This window comes from Coturnix japonica, chromosome 1 (assembly GCF_001577835.2).
Source record: "Coturnix japonica isolate 7356 chromosome 1, Coturnix japonica 2.1, whole genome shotgun sequence".
NCBI classification, from domain to species: domain Eukaryota; kingdom Metazoa; phylum Chordata; class Aves; order Galliformes; family Phasianidae; genus Coturnix; species Coturnix japonica.
In genome coordinates this window covers 54134399-54149708 of record NC_029516.1, presented here as the reverse complement: position 1 = coordinate 54149708, position 15310 = coordinate 54134399, and the positions used below count along the sequence as shown (strand labels likewise).

The window sequence follows — 15310 nt, the reverse complement described above, 5'->3', positions numbered from 1 at the left end:
TCATCCAACTCCCCTGCAATGAACAGGGACACCCACAGCTAGATCAGGGTGCTCAGAGCCCCTCCAGCCTGACCTTGAGTGTCTGCAGGGACAGGGCATCCACCGCCTCTCTCAGCAGTGTATTCCAATGCTTCACTATCCTTACTGTGAAAAGCTTCTTTTTTTCCTTCCCCCCCCCCCCCCCCTCCAAATCAAAATCTCCCCTCTTTTACTTTGAAACCATTTCCTCTTGTTCTGTGTCACAGAATACACCTATTCTCCTTTTTCAATGCATTCAATTCATTGTATACAGAAATTTACCTATCTCTTCAAACAGTACCTCTCCAGGAAGATTAAAAGTACTGACTGACACTGAGGTTTTTGTTGCTGATGAGTCAGTTAAAGGGAATTTGGGTTGTTTGTGTCCAACCCTGAGCATCAGGAGCCTTTCGTTTGTGTGACAGAGCAGATGCAGTATGGGCACTCCTTCAGCTGGATGGGGCTGCATCTTCCTCATGTTCTCTCAGCTCCACAGTGCTCAGTCAAAATGGAATACTAATTTCAGTAGAACATGGTCAGTGCATAAAGTTTAGAGCAGATAAATGAGCCAAGCTGGAAATCTGGGTGCTCATGTTCCTACCACTGCGAGTAATACACTCACAGTTTTGACCCAGACATCTCTTCTCCCTGTGCCTCAGTTGTCTCATCTATTAGCTGTAAATAATATTAATAATCTCCACTCCATAGCACTATAAATAAAAGAATTACAGGCATCTATTGAGGTGTTTTGAAGAAGTCTGGGCATGTGAGTCACAGGTCTGTTCTGGGAGCAGGTCCTCGGGTGCTATCATCATCACATCCACCTCAGCTACTGTTGATCTGCTTATTTATTCCTCTTCCTTCCTTCTCTGCTATACTCTTGTGAAGACAAAAGCCCATTTATCACCAACTATGTTTTCCTCTCCTTCAATACTAGCAAACAGCTCCAGAGGAACCATAGCCTCAGCAGCATTTCATTTCAGAGCTGCAGCTGCTGGGCTTCCCTCTGCTGCTACTGAAGTGAATCAGAATACTCAAGTAAACGTGCACTTAGAGCAGAAAGAGGGGGGCCCCAGCTGTTGCTAGGTATGATTCATGTGCAGCATGAGAGCACGGGCATCCCTGCTTATAGAAATTCACAGCCTGACTGGACAAATCAAATAATTTGAGGAAATAAGTGTACTGGTGACTACCTCCAGACAGCAGACCAAGCAACAGAAAAGTAAAGGGATCTCCCAAGGACAGAGCTGGGACCCAGGAGAAGAGCCTGGAATGTGGTTTGGTTTCCCAAGGGCCAGCACCCAGCTCACTCTGGCTTTCTGCTCTGCTCTGCTTTGTAGTGTTGTTTGGACATAGCATTGTACATACTGAGAAGGGCTACAGGAAGAAAAAACATGTAATTTGGTTCTGGGTGAACAAATACTTTAGATTCTGAAGTATATAAAGATATTTTTTTAAATTATTTATTTTATTTTATTATTTTATTTTATTTTATTTTATTTTATTTTATTTTAATTTTATTCCTTTTTGATTTCCCCTCTTTCATCCCACCTCTCTCTTTGTTTTTTCAGGCCTGCCATTCACTGGATTATGTTCCCCAGGGATAAGCATTTCTTTCTTGCATAGCACCTTCTGCTTATTTGGGAATGAGCAGAGGACAGAAATGTGGCAATGCAGGCACGCAAAGCCACAAAGCCCCAGGGAACGTCAGCCCAGCACCCACGCAGGACTCAGGCATGTGCATACCTCACAGCCTGCCTTTGCTCTGCTGTTTTCAGGGTACATTTTGCACTCCCTATCTCCAGTCAAGTTATCAGCTGAAATCTGTCACCATCTCACCTTTGGTTACCTCACACAAGTGCTTGCAGGGTGTTGGTGCCAATTCTTTTTTATCCAGTGATAACTGAGCTGTAATTTCGGTCTTGCCAGAATAACTTGACACTGCTAGTAGCTGGAAACAAAAGCTACATGTTCTCATCCACGTGCCTGCTCTGCATGTCTGCTGCTGTTTTCCGCTCCACCTACCCTCCCCCATCTTGCGGTGCTCTGACCACTTGGTCACCTTCCTGAGCTATGCCCGAGATGCTGTGCATTGACTGCCGAGATAAGGTGTGGGAGCTGGAACAGCAGCACTGAGCAATCCATCACCACTGCTATACCTGCTGGAAACTAGTCATCAGCAATAAGAAAGGGGCATGACCGTCCGCTCTCCAGAGCAGCAGCGTGGCTCAGCACTGAATGCTAATGGCTTTGTGTAGGTCTCATTGTCCTCAGTGTTTGTTCTGAAATGCAAGAAATCTGCTTCCACAAGGTAGCACTTTCAGCAAGACATATAAACAGACCATTTACTTAAGGAGTTATTCCTGCAGAGGGTGTGCAGGGAGAAGAGCCTACCTCTTGCTAGGAGTGCATTTCTGCAGCATACTGCTGCTGATATACAGCCACTACTGGTCTACTGTCTCTCGCAGGTTTTCTTCCATCAGTCCCACACAGATATCAGGACCCAAGGAAATGACCACAAGTTGTACCAGAGGAGGTTTGGATTTGCCATGAGGGAAAATGTTTTCTCTCAGAGAGTGGTCAGGCACTGGAATGGCTGCCCAGGGCGGTGGTGGAGTTGCCGTCCCATCCCTGGCAGTGTTCAAGAGGTGTCTGGATGAAGAGCTATGAGATCTGGTTTAGTGGCTTGTGGTAGCAACAGCAATGGGAGGATGTTTCAACTAGATGATCTTGAAGTCCTTTCCAACCTTGTGATTCTATGATTCTATATGTAATAGTCCCCATCAGCAGTGCAGCGTGAGGTTCAGAGACCTTTCCCATAAGGTCTGAGTCTTATGCTTTGATGGATACATTAGTTTTCCATTATCAGTCACTTCCATTTATCAGCCTTATCCGTTTAAATTTTCTCTGCTCATAACTAGGAAGAAGCTGAAATATTGCAGTGGGTTCACAGGTTTAGACTAGCTACCAGCTTTACAGTCCTGAGAAATGTTGACATAACCAAGTGACGTGTCACTCAAACACGTAAAACAGTTCTCTGTGAGAACTCTGAGTCTCTGCCTCAGATGAAGAGTTTTGCTTAAATAAGAGCAGGAAGGACAGCTCTATTGGTACAACTTGATGAAGGCTGTACTTTCAGGCTGTTGGTCGTTGAAGCTGCACAGGCCCTGGCCAGGCTCTCTGGCAATCCAGCAGAAGTGCTCACCTGCAGGCATTACCTTTCTAGCTCTGCCAGTGCTCCTCACCCAGATTTGTTAGAGGCTGATGCTGTTGTCCTTTGCAAGTAACTTAAAGCAATTGTTTGTTTCTTTCAGAGAAAGGACATAGGACATCTGAGCTGAGCCTCAAAGGAATTTTCCATGAAACTAAATTACAATAATTCAGTCTTTGGCTAACTTTGAAGTTGAGTAGTCACACTGAAGCAGTTGTGGGTTTTGTTCTTACCAAATATACAATGTGAGTTGTCCCTTAAAGTGGCTTCCTGAAATAGATCAGTGGCATTGCCTTCTTATTATTTTTGATAACTTTCCCACCTCTCCTTTGTCTTTAAAACCCAGGGATTTGGAGATATTCTGTGCCAGCACTGAAAACTATACTCAAAAGTACAACTCAACATTTCAAATCAATTATCTTCAGGAATTTTTAAAGGCAAATTTAGCTCAAGAGATGCAGAGGAAACTGGAAAGAAAAACTAGTCTTGTACGGAGGAAAAAGGAGAAGGAGGCATGTAAGGACAGCAGATGAGATAGAAGCAGAATATGATATTTTATTGACAATTATCTTATTATGAGGAATCTTGCCCTTTGGGGCAAAAGACACAAATATGCCATTTGGCATAACTAACTCTAACCTTGTACTCAAGATAACTCTTTTTCCACTCCAGTTTCAAGCAGGTGCTATAAAAAGCCACTCATAGGCACACACAAAGCAACGAAGAAAATAGAAGCAGGCATTATTTCAGACCATGAAAACAGAACAAGCGTCACATGCAGATGGCCTTCTTTCAAATCTGGCTTTCTTTCAAAGCGTGTCCGCACAACTATATATCTTCCAGAGCTACTGTGACAAGAGCTGAGAATGGATGGATGACTGTTTTACTGCAGGTTTTGATAGCAATTTCATGAGTTTAGGACTGTTTTGGAAAGACAAGTTTTTGAGTCTGCTTTCTAAATGTGCTTGAGATTAGTAAGTAACTTTAGCAACTCTGATATCTCCTTCAGAGATTATCGAGGCTGAAGGGGAATAAGTCATAAAGGAGAATTCAGCTCAGTTTATCGCCTCACATTTGTTTAGGGCAGGCATTTTAAGACAATTTTCAAAGCCAACTTCATAGCATGCATTTCAGTGATAAAGAGCTGTGATCAAAGAGAGTGAATATACTCCTGAGTGTGAAACTTCTACACTGACACAGCAAATAGCTTCTCACATTTGTTGGAAAGAAATAGGATCAGCAGGCAATAAACCTGACAAAATGTCTTTGATTTTTCTTTTACTAATTATTCAGTTTTGACTATTCACCACCCCATCTAATTTTCTCTTCTCCTTGCTGGGTTCCTGGTGTCCTAGGTGTACCTTCTACTCTCAGTTATTAATCTCCCTGCCTTGATGGGAAGTAGCTACATTCTGCCAATGTGGTACATTTTGTGTGAGTGACTCCACAGAAGAATTATGATGAATGCTATTCATATTAATCATCGTATTCTTGAATTATGGCAATTGAAGTAAGGCAATGTCTGGAGAAAAGAGGAGAAGAAGAATCATATCCATGTGATTAGCTGATGTAGCTCTACCAACACTTTACCAGCTCTACCAATACACTGAGGTTCCAGGGAGATCTCACTGTGGCCTTCCAGTACTTGAAAGAAGCACATAAACAGGGAGGGGGATGATTGTTTATGTGGGTGGATAGTGACAGGACAAAGGGGAATGGTTATAAACTAAGACAGGGGTAGTTTAGGTTAGATATTAGGAGGAAGATTTTCACTCAGAGGGTGGTGATGCAGTGGAACAGGTTGCCCAGAGAGGTTGTGGATGCCCCATCCCTGGAGGCATTCAAGGCCAGTCTGGATGTGGCTCTGGGCAGCCTGGTCTAGTAGTTGGTGACCCTGCACATAGCAGGGGGGTTGAAACTAGATGGTCATTTTGGTCCTTTTCAACCCAGACAATTCCACGACTCTGCAATTCTATGAATACCCAGAAAGAGAAACAGCAGAGCTCTGGAATAACTAGGGTCTCCTATTTCTCTTAAGATTATATTTTTCTTCCTTCCAACATTTATGTCTGCTTATTCATTCAGTATACTAAGTAAAATTATGCCTTTTGCCAAACTTGTGTCACTTCCACTGAATCCAGTGGTAAATGAGGTTTTCAAACTAAAATATGTGTTCCTTATACATTGCAAAGAAGGGAAGTGTAACATGTTCATCAGCAGTTCATCTTGTGCTGTGCATGAGAGGTAAAGAAACTTCACCTGGTCTCACTCTTTAAATAATTGAATTTTGCTGTAACTTCTGATGGTTGGTGACTGCGGAACTGTACTTCTGGGAAAATAAGGCTGGTATGGATAGCAATAAATCTTACCAGCCTTTCTGATATATTTAGAAACATCAGATGAGCTGTCAGGTTCCTGTAGTTGACTCTGTGCTTGAAAATGTTTTATATTCAGTTTGGTGAAGGATGTGAGCTCTGCTCTAAGTCTTACTTTCTCTGGCTGTCACACCTACAGCAACAACACCATTATAAAGCAAACCGAGCATTTTACCTTCTAGAGGGCAATGCAGATTTTTGTGAGCACAGCATGCAGGCTCTTGTTCATCACTGATGAAAATGCATAGCTAATGGTGGTGACTACATTGAAAAATACTATTTTGTAGCTGAGAATTTGTTCTATCAAATTATGTTACTGTGCTTTTTGTATCTGCTGTGGTTTTCATAGAAAAAAAACAAACACAGGAGGTGTTACTTTCAGAGCGACTTACATACTTTTGGGAAGCAATTTACTGTGGCTTCACAAGCTTTGTTTCTATTGGGTGAGGATGTTTGAAAGCAAGAAGAGTGATCCATTGCGACTGTTGTAATTATTGTGATTTTTCTCACAATGAACTAGAGGTTTACATCAGAGTTTTTGATTGCTCCTATATTCATTAATGATAATTTTGCCATTATGATGTAACCCATTAAATGTAAGTATTTATACTAAGGTACTTTCATAGCCCCGCTTAGATCACGAAAATAAAGAACTCTTAACAAATCTGTTAGCTGGATATGGCTGTTATTTTTCTCTAAGGGTTACCCTAATGACTTATAATGTTCATTTAGACACCAGCAGCTTACCATCTAAGACAGGCTGGCACCCCAGCTTCCCTGAAAAATCAAGAAATCAAGAAAATCAGCTGATGTTTATTGACCTGGCTATATTTGCACTTAACATAAGTACACTTACAATGTTGAAAGGCAGTTATGGCAAAGCTTAAAGTGGTTTTGGCCAATGCTATGCAATCTATTTCAACAAACGTATATGTATGACTTCCTCATGCTTTGATCAGTATAGTATATATATATATATATATGATCAGAATATATAAACTATCCCAGAGCTTTTTTTCTAGAAAAGCAATTATACAAAAATTACTCTTCTAAGCACAAAATTACCTAAGCTGATAACTGAAACAGGTTTCATATTTAATTTATGCATTTTTTTTCTGACTGGATTTTTTTAACTAAGCAAGTGCTATGAACAACATGTGTTCATCTTGTCTTAATTTCTAACTGAGGAGCTCCTTGATGAGCTGTACACCCTACTTCTACACTCAGATTTGACATCAAGTCATATCAAGTTATGGCAGAGACATAACTTAAATCAGGAGTCTCCTGGTAGAATCATTTGCAGGCTGTAAGAATTCTAAAGTTTAAATGTATTCATCCAAGTCCTCTATGGATGCCAGTTTGCAGTAGTTTTATGAAGTATGACTCAGAGCATATAATTAATCCCTAAAGCATATCAGACTTTTACAAGTTATCTAACAAATGGGACTCTGCAATAATGGTGAAATCATTTCATTTCCAAAAATGCAAGAACGATTTCAGCTGTAACTGTTCTTATGGGGGCACAGTAAAATACTCATTTCTGTGCTTGGGAAGGAATGCAGTAAAGACTGATGTACTCCTCCTCCTCTTCAAAGTAAGGAAAGAACTGTGAGATTCAACAATATCTATGTATGTAGATTATTTTAGACTTCCATAGTTAATTTCGTTTGTGATTTGTTAAATAGAGAGAAGAGCTGAAGATCTATTACCTTAATCATTAGCTAATGGGTGAAGACTGCTGAAGTTCTGGTACAGTTTTCACAGAATTACCTGTCTGCTTGAAGGTAACTACCCATATTGCTTTCCAAATCTGGTTCACTGAGTGTAAAAATGGCAGTGCAGTATCAGAATAAGAATTAATCTAAGTGATTTGCTGCCCACAACTGATAGCTTAGATGTTTAGCAATAAGCACTAGCTCATGGATTCACAATAACACATCTTGGGCTAACTACTGACAAGAGATAAATGTCCTGCTCTTCCTCTGAGATTCAGACCCCCAAGCTTCTGGATTCACAGACTCTTGCCTGTGTGTTTCTGGTGCTCATCCAGTCATGCAGCATGCAAACACACTGAAATGGCAGAAAATGCACTTAAAAACAGAAATTGAAAAAAAAAATAAATTAAAAAGGGCTTTTGTATTTGATGAGTTGAGCTGGCTTGCTCTATGATTAGTCAGGTATGAGAGCCAGGCTGAGGATTCAGACACTTGGAGTCAATGAAGGTGGGAGGGAAAAGTAGAGAAATCTGGATAGGAGGAGGAACTGGAAATGGAAATAGTTAACCCAAAACTTATCATCTATGCAAGCTTTTGTTGTTGTTGTTGTTGTTGTTGTTGTTTCCTTTTCTTTACATAAGTGCATTACTTTCCACATATTTTCCTTGAGTTTCATTGGCTTTTTTATTACTTGGTCAATCAACATCCTGCAGTTCTTCTGTGGCAATTCACTGCAGTCAGCACTGTAAGCAGCATTAGATCTTAGTATTCAGACTAGGAGGACCCTTAGAGTAACTGCCTTCCATTGTGAAAACAGATCACATAGTTCAATGCACTCTTTCCTACTCTTTAAGTACGCATCAGTCCTTGAAACCTTTCCCTCCAACTTGAGAGATCTGAAAGGCTTTTTGTATGGAGCATTGTTGCCACATTCTCAGGTGACAGATGGACCACTTGGGCACTGATTTTGTCCATATGATGGATAAATTTACTAAGCAAAAGTCATGTTAATACAAATATCATATTCAGTATTAATTCCTTTCTTTTTTGATATCACTACATCTTTGTGGGAGTTGGTAATTTTTCTGTGGTTTTTATGTAGGAACAGAGAGCCGTTGTTAACCATTGGGGCCATACTGCCATCTTCCATTCATCCAGCACTTTGTTGATGCTGTGCTATATACATCACACATCATGGAAACTCCTCAGATAATAAGCTTTATGCTCTTGAATAAATATCATCTGTTCCAGGTAATTTTCATTGTTCACTTTTTTTGTTTCAAGCTATCCAGTATTGATTCTTTGAGTCAGTCCTTTCTGATGAAGAGCGTCTCTACTGTGTAAAATTCAGAGGCAGTCAGGGCCATTAGATACTTCTAAAAATCTCTGAGATTATCAGTATTTCCAGTCAAAAAACATTAAACAAATAGTCACTGTGACAGGCAAAAAACTCCTCTGAACAGGCAGTGCACATTTGAGTACATGCATGTGCAGGGTGAATGTTCAAACATCCCGGCTGGAGAAAGACTTTGGGAATGAGGGAGACCTGTAGAGACAAATGCTGGGGGATGCCCAGGACCTTGGCTGATAACACCAGAGACAGACAATGGCAAGCAGCTGCAAAGCATGAACTTGACTTGCTGCCTGACCTTCCCAGATCAGAAAGAACTTCCCATCTAGGAAGGGAAATCAAGACCTGAGGAAGACAGTGCTTGTGGGACAGCAGGCAAGCATGTGAAATAGCTAGGTAGGACGAGACTCTAACCTTGAAGGTTCTTAAATAGACTCCACTATTCAAACTCATATGAGTTCTGATTTATTCTGCATTGCATGAGTCAGGCCCACTATTTATTTATTTTATAACAGATAACAGTAAATTCAGGTTTCATTCTCCTCTTTAAGCTAAGAGTCTTTAAGTGTACTTTCAATGTTTTGAAATATTGCTTCTCAATTAGAAATATATCTATTATTATTTTGAGAAACGTTGTATGTTTCCCTATTTACCTAATTCTTATAACTGGAGAATAAATGAAAAACTTCATTAATATGCATCTTACCCTAGAAGTTAAAGAACCATTAATACTGGGCAATGAATACAATTATAAATGCAATCAGAACTGGTGTTGCAATTATTTAAGCTGAAAGTGATTTCCTGGGGTAAGAGTACATCTAATTGAGCCCTGTTTTAAATCCAGTATGTTTTATTCTATGCCATTAACTCTCAATTTGTAAGTCAAACTTACATTTATTCTACAGCAAAACTAGTCTTTAGAAACCAGTACTTCATTTTCCTGATCAAAAGTATGTATAAGACTACAGGGGCTGAACAACCCCAGCTCTCTCAGTGTGTTTTCATAGTATAGGTATTCCATCCCTTGGATCATTTCTGTCGCCCTTTGGACATGCTCCAGAAGGTCCCATGCTTTTCATGTCCCTGAACTCCCGAACTTCTAAGCAGAAGTAAGAAGAGCAAAAGCCCTCCAAGAGTAAAACTGGATTGAGTCTGAGGCCCCCTCACAAGGCTGAATGTGTACACAAGTCTCTGGGGCCTGATGACATGCATCCCGTGGTTCTGAAGGAAATGGCTGATGTGGTATTTGAAATATCATGGCTGTCAGGTGAAGACTCCAGTGACTGGAAAAAGGGAAACATTACTCCCATTTTCAAGAAAGGGAAAAAGGAAGATCTGGGGAGCTACAGGCTGTTAAGCTTCATATCTGTGCCTGGGAAGATCATGAAGCAGATCCTCCTAGAAGTGATGTTAAGGCACATGTGGGATGAGGATGTGATCCAGGACAGCCAGCATGGTTTCACCAAAGGCAGATCACACCTGACCAATCTAGTGGTCTTTTATGATGGAATGATGGCACTGGTGGACAAAGGAAGAGCAACTGATGTCATCTACCTTGTGCAAGTCCTTTGAAATGGTCTGGCACCACATTCCTGTCTCTAAATTGGAGAGAGATGGATTTGAAGGCTGGACTATTTGGTGGGTAAAGAATAGGTTGGATTGTCATAGCCAGTGGGTTGTTGTCAATGGCTCTATGTTCATGTGGAGGCAAGTCACAAGTGGTGTTTCCATGGGTCCAAAATGGGACCAGCACTCTTCAACATCTTTATCAATGACATAGATGATAGTGGAATTGAGTGCACCCTCAGCAAGTTTGCTGATGACACCAAGCTGAGTGGTGCAGCTGACACAATAGAAGGAAGGGATGCCATTCAGAGAGACCTGGACAGGCTTGAAAAGTGGGCCCATGAGAACCTAATGAGGTTCAACAAGACTAACTGCAAGGCACTGCACTTGCATCAAGGTAATCATAGAATCATAGAATGGTTTGGGTTGGAAGGGATCATTAAGTTCCAACACCCCTGACACAGGTCTGTAGTTCCCAGGGTCCTCCTTCCTCCCTTTCCTGTAAATGAGAGGGATGTTTCTTCTTTTTCAATCTCCAGGGACTTTGCCTGGCTGCCACAATCACAGATATGAATACAGACTGGGAGAAGAACTTATTGAGAGCAGCCCTGTGTAGAAGGACTTAGGAGTTCTGATGAACAAAAAGCTGGACATGAGCCAGCGGTGTACACTTGCAGCCTAGAAGGCCAACAGTATCCCTGGCTGCCTCAAAAGAGGGGTGGCCAGCAGTGGCTCATGTCCAGCTTACCATCCACCAGTACACCCACTCCCTTTTTGGCAGGGCTATGCTCTATCCTTACATCGCCCAACTTATGATCCAGGTGCAAGATCTTGCAATTGGATTTGTTGTTTCAGAACATGAGGTTCTTAAGCAGGTCAGGAGCTATTTCATTACTAACTCTTGAGTTGGGTTCTTGCAGTACTCAGTCCTTAATCCTGCTATCCAGCATGTTGATGAAGGGAGGTTCTGTGTCCTAGCCAGCCAGCTTCAGAAAAGGAATTTTGTAGGAGCTGTTCCTAAGCCTGACTCATAGGCACCTGACATACCTGTGGGTACCCAGAGGTATAGACAACTTGAGAGCATCAGCTATTTTGTTCAGATAAAGCTAAACTGGAATGACAGTTTGATTTGTTAGTTAATTACCAGCATTTTGCTTTTTTCTTGGAACATTGTTAGAGTTTGGTTCATACTGACCTGCAGAAACTGCCTACTCACTTATTTATCTCTTCTAGTCAGCAACATAATGAATAGCAGCCAACATCACTGTAATGGCTTTGCAGATACCTTTAAACCTGATGCCAAGCCATATATTAAGATTCCTCTGTGGAAATCAGAATTTGATAATAGTAGGCAACTTCAGTTTTATGGTTTGAGGTGTAATAATAATCGATACCTGGGATCCAGGCAGGTTCAGGATGATGATAAAATACTGATGTTAACTGTGAGAATGCCTGATCATCGTCACAAATTATCTTTAGATTGGGGTGGATTCCCTGTAAAGTAGAAATGTTCAAATCAAGGCTGCTTCTAGAAGTATGTACTTTCTTCAGTCTCAACAGAAATCTTTACAGGAAAGAGAGATAGTAGGGATCATATTGTATTATTGCAGTTTTCTCTTTTGGTCTTAAAAGTCCATACATTTTATTTCTTTGAATGGAAATGTTTTCATTTTGAATTATTTATCAGTTTGCATTTTTATGTTCTTTTTCCATATATTCATTGCATAATAGAAGAAAAAGTAAAATAAAATAAAATAAAATAAAATAAGATAAAATAAAATAAAATAAAATAAAATAAAATAAAATAAAATAAAATAAAATAAAATAAAATAAAATAAAATAAAATAAAATAAAAGTTTTGTACCCTTATATTTGAAGGGCAGAAAAAAATCCCCATCTTTTCAAGTCATCTTTCATCTCTTATGAATTGCTGACAAGGACAGATTATCTCCCCCCTAAGCAGATGCTGAGCTCAGGTAGTCCACATCTCATTGTAACACTTACATGCCTGAGTGCACAGACAAAAGACTGAATTTGTACTGGATTAGGTTTTCTGTTTTGCTTTGGTGTTCTTCCTGTATAGCAAGATAAGTAGAAAGAGTAGTAAATAAAACAAAATTAGTATGAATGCCAAGGTGAAGATATACTTATCAAGCAATCTGAACATACTAAGACACAATGCGCTGTGACTAAGAGTTTTCTTCAGTTCCAGGTCCCTTTCAGTTATAAGCAGGCATGCCAAAATCCAAATTACAACTCTGGTATTTTCAATACACTCAGATACTTTTTCCTCTTTCTCATTTCTCTGAACTTGTGTCTAGTTCTGCAGTTCTAAAGGAAGTCCTAATTTCTCTTTTGTTTTGTGTGGCAGGTATCCACACAGATTTCACATCAAGTAAGTACCTTCACTATTAATCTTTCCAAAACCACTCCTGAACTTCTATGGAAAGATTGTACAGGATTGTACAAGGTACTGCTTCTGTACTTTCTCTGTCATTGTTTTCTGATACCGTTAAATGCATCCTTTCTCATTAATTTTATGTTCACAGTGGTCATTTCCTTGCCTTCCAGGTGTAATGCATCTGGAATGCCACTTTGACATTTTAGCTTGGTCCTAGTTCAGGACCTAAACTCCCATTAGAACTCTCTAAAGAGCTGTATTTTTCTTTAACACCAATAATAAATATCATTAGGTTGACTGTAGTTAAAGTTACATCCTAAAACTTTACTCTTTCAAGCAAATGTTCATAATGCAAGATCTAATCAATAGTTTCAGCATTAAGATGACGTGGCTTCCCTTTTCCTTTTTTGCTGGGAGACTAATGAAAATACCGTGCTATGCTTCCAGCCTTTTTTCACACACTGAATAAAAAGTGAGGAAGTGTCCATGAATGCAGATTTTCATGCAGGTAGTTTCCAGCAGCCTGGGTGTCCAAATAGCTGTTTTCTCAGTTCCCCTCTCATGGCTTTTGCAGAAAATACATTATTCTGAAGATTAAGATTTGGGTGAGGGAAAATGAGAAGTCCCTAAATCATTGTTTCCCTGCAGTCAGCACTGCTGGCTGGGGAGCATGAAATATGCTTACTTGAGAATTTATTGTAAAGGGGTAGAACCAACCAACTTATTTTCTGTCAATGACTGCAAGCCTCCAGTTTCTCTCTTTTTCCTGCCTTCCCTACCTGCTAATAGTTTGTTAATTGCTTGTTAATTACTTTACTGGCTGCACCAGTAGAAGAAGATAACATTTTTGCTTGATTTCTTATATCCTCTTCAAATTTCTTCTTCAATTGTCCCTGGTGTGGGAATTTACAACTTTCAAATTAAAAGTTACTTATATACAAAGGAAGATTTGAAGAGAAAAAAAAAAAAAAAAAAGCACTGATCTTAGAGGTGCTTTGGTACTTTCTCTTTTTAAATTACAGCCTAAAGGAAATCATTTCTTCACCTATTGCATCTAGGAAGCATTGTAGTCAGAGGGTGGGTGGGATCATTGTGTCTTCTGGGATTGCCTGTTAGTGATTAGTTACTGTCTCCCATCTCTTAGAAAGACAAATTTTATAGGGCTGTGTGGTTATAAATTCAAATATTATAGGCTTGTTACTTGTGAGTTATAGAAGCTGTATGGTATAAAAGCAGATACAAAGCAAGACTATAACTTAAAGGCATTCATTCATTCAAATGGATCATATGTAGTAAGTAATTTCAGAGCCTGCACTAAATATGTCTTCACTGTGTTCACGGTTAGATCAGACACTTCCATGATTTTCTCCCCACTTCTTCTATTTACATAGATAATCTCATGCAAATGAGTCAACTAATCCCCCTCCAGGAAGTCCAGGGGCTGAGGAGTCCACATTCCAGGTGGTTGCTCTCTACAAAGTGATTATGAAGTGACAAGAACACAATTTTCCAATGCTCTTCCTACAAGCCACTCAGAAATACAGATAGCATTTAACCCAGTTAATAAGCATATCTGCTCCTGGGGTTATAGAAACAGCCTTCAAAGGGAGAAAGGACAGCTATTTAGCCAAAGCTTTGTAAAGAGTATGTTTCTTGCCTATATTCTACTTTGACGGTGCTGTACATCTAAGATAACATAGGTACTAGGTTTCTGCTTGAAATAGCAGTTCCTTCCTAAAGCTTTTGTTCTCTTCTCTAGAAGCACATAACTTTTCAACTTAGTTGTAATATTTTGAAAAGGAAGTCTTAGAAATAAAAGAACTGCATTTACAAAAAAGTAACTGAAAGCCAGTAATTCAGAGGGGCTGCCACCCTCCTCTGGTAAAATTTACCAGTAAATTGACTGAGCCTGGGCTTTGGTGTGGAGGGGGAGCTATTCACAGTTTCTTGATAATTGGAAGCTGGGAAGGCATATGTTTGATGGAACATCCGCTGTAGCAATTTAATGGTAAGTTTGTTCTCTTGAAAAGAACCAAAAGCTTGGGAGAATGTATCTACAGGCACTGTATCCTGCTTCACTACATATTTACCTGTCTTATACCACAGAATTGCTCAGAGATTTAATGCATAAGTCTAGAATCATAGAATCATCATAGAATCATAGAATAACCTGGCTGAAAAGGACCTCAGAGGTCATTTAGTTTGACCCCCTGCTATGTACAGGGCTGCTAGCCCCTAGACCAGGCTGCCAGAGTCACATCTAGCCTGGTCTTGAATGCCTCCAAGGACAGGGCAACAACCTCTCTGGGAAACTTGCTCCAGCAGGTCACCACTCCCTGTCTTAGTTTAAAACCATCCCCCCTTATCTTATCACTATCCACCCTCATAAATAGTCATTCCCACTCCTGTTTGTATGCTCCTTTCAAGTACTGGAAAGTCACAATGAGGTCACCCCAGAGCCTTCTCTTCTCCAAGCTAAACAATCCCAGTTCCCTCAACCTTTCCTAGGAGAGGTGCTCCAGCCCTCTGATCATCTTAGTGGACCACCTCTGGACCCATTCCAAGAGCTCTGCATCTTTCTTGGGCTGGGGGTGCCAGACCTTGTAATTCACTTTGTGATAGTTGCTATAAGGTCCCATTTGTTTAATAATTCCATAGTCTGTAGAGTATAAA

General features: G+C 40.2%; 1 long non-coding RNA gene across 1 annotated transcript in view; it reads right to left on the bottom strand.

The window, feature by feature from the left end:
• Positions 1-15310, bottom strand: part of LOC107315768 — a 36732-nt gene that overhangs the window by 9162 nt on the left and 12260 nt on the right. The gene's annotated exons all lie outside the window — the stretch shown is intronic.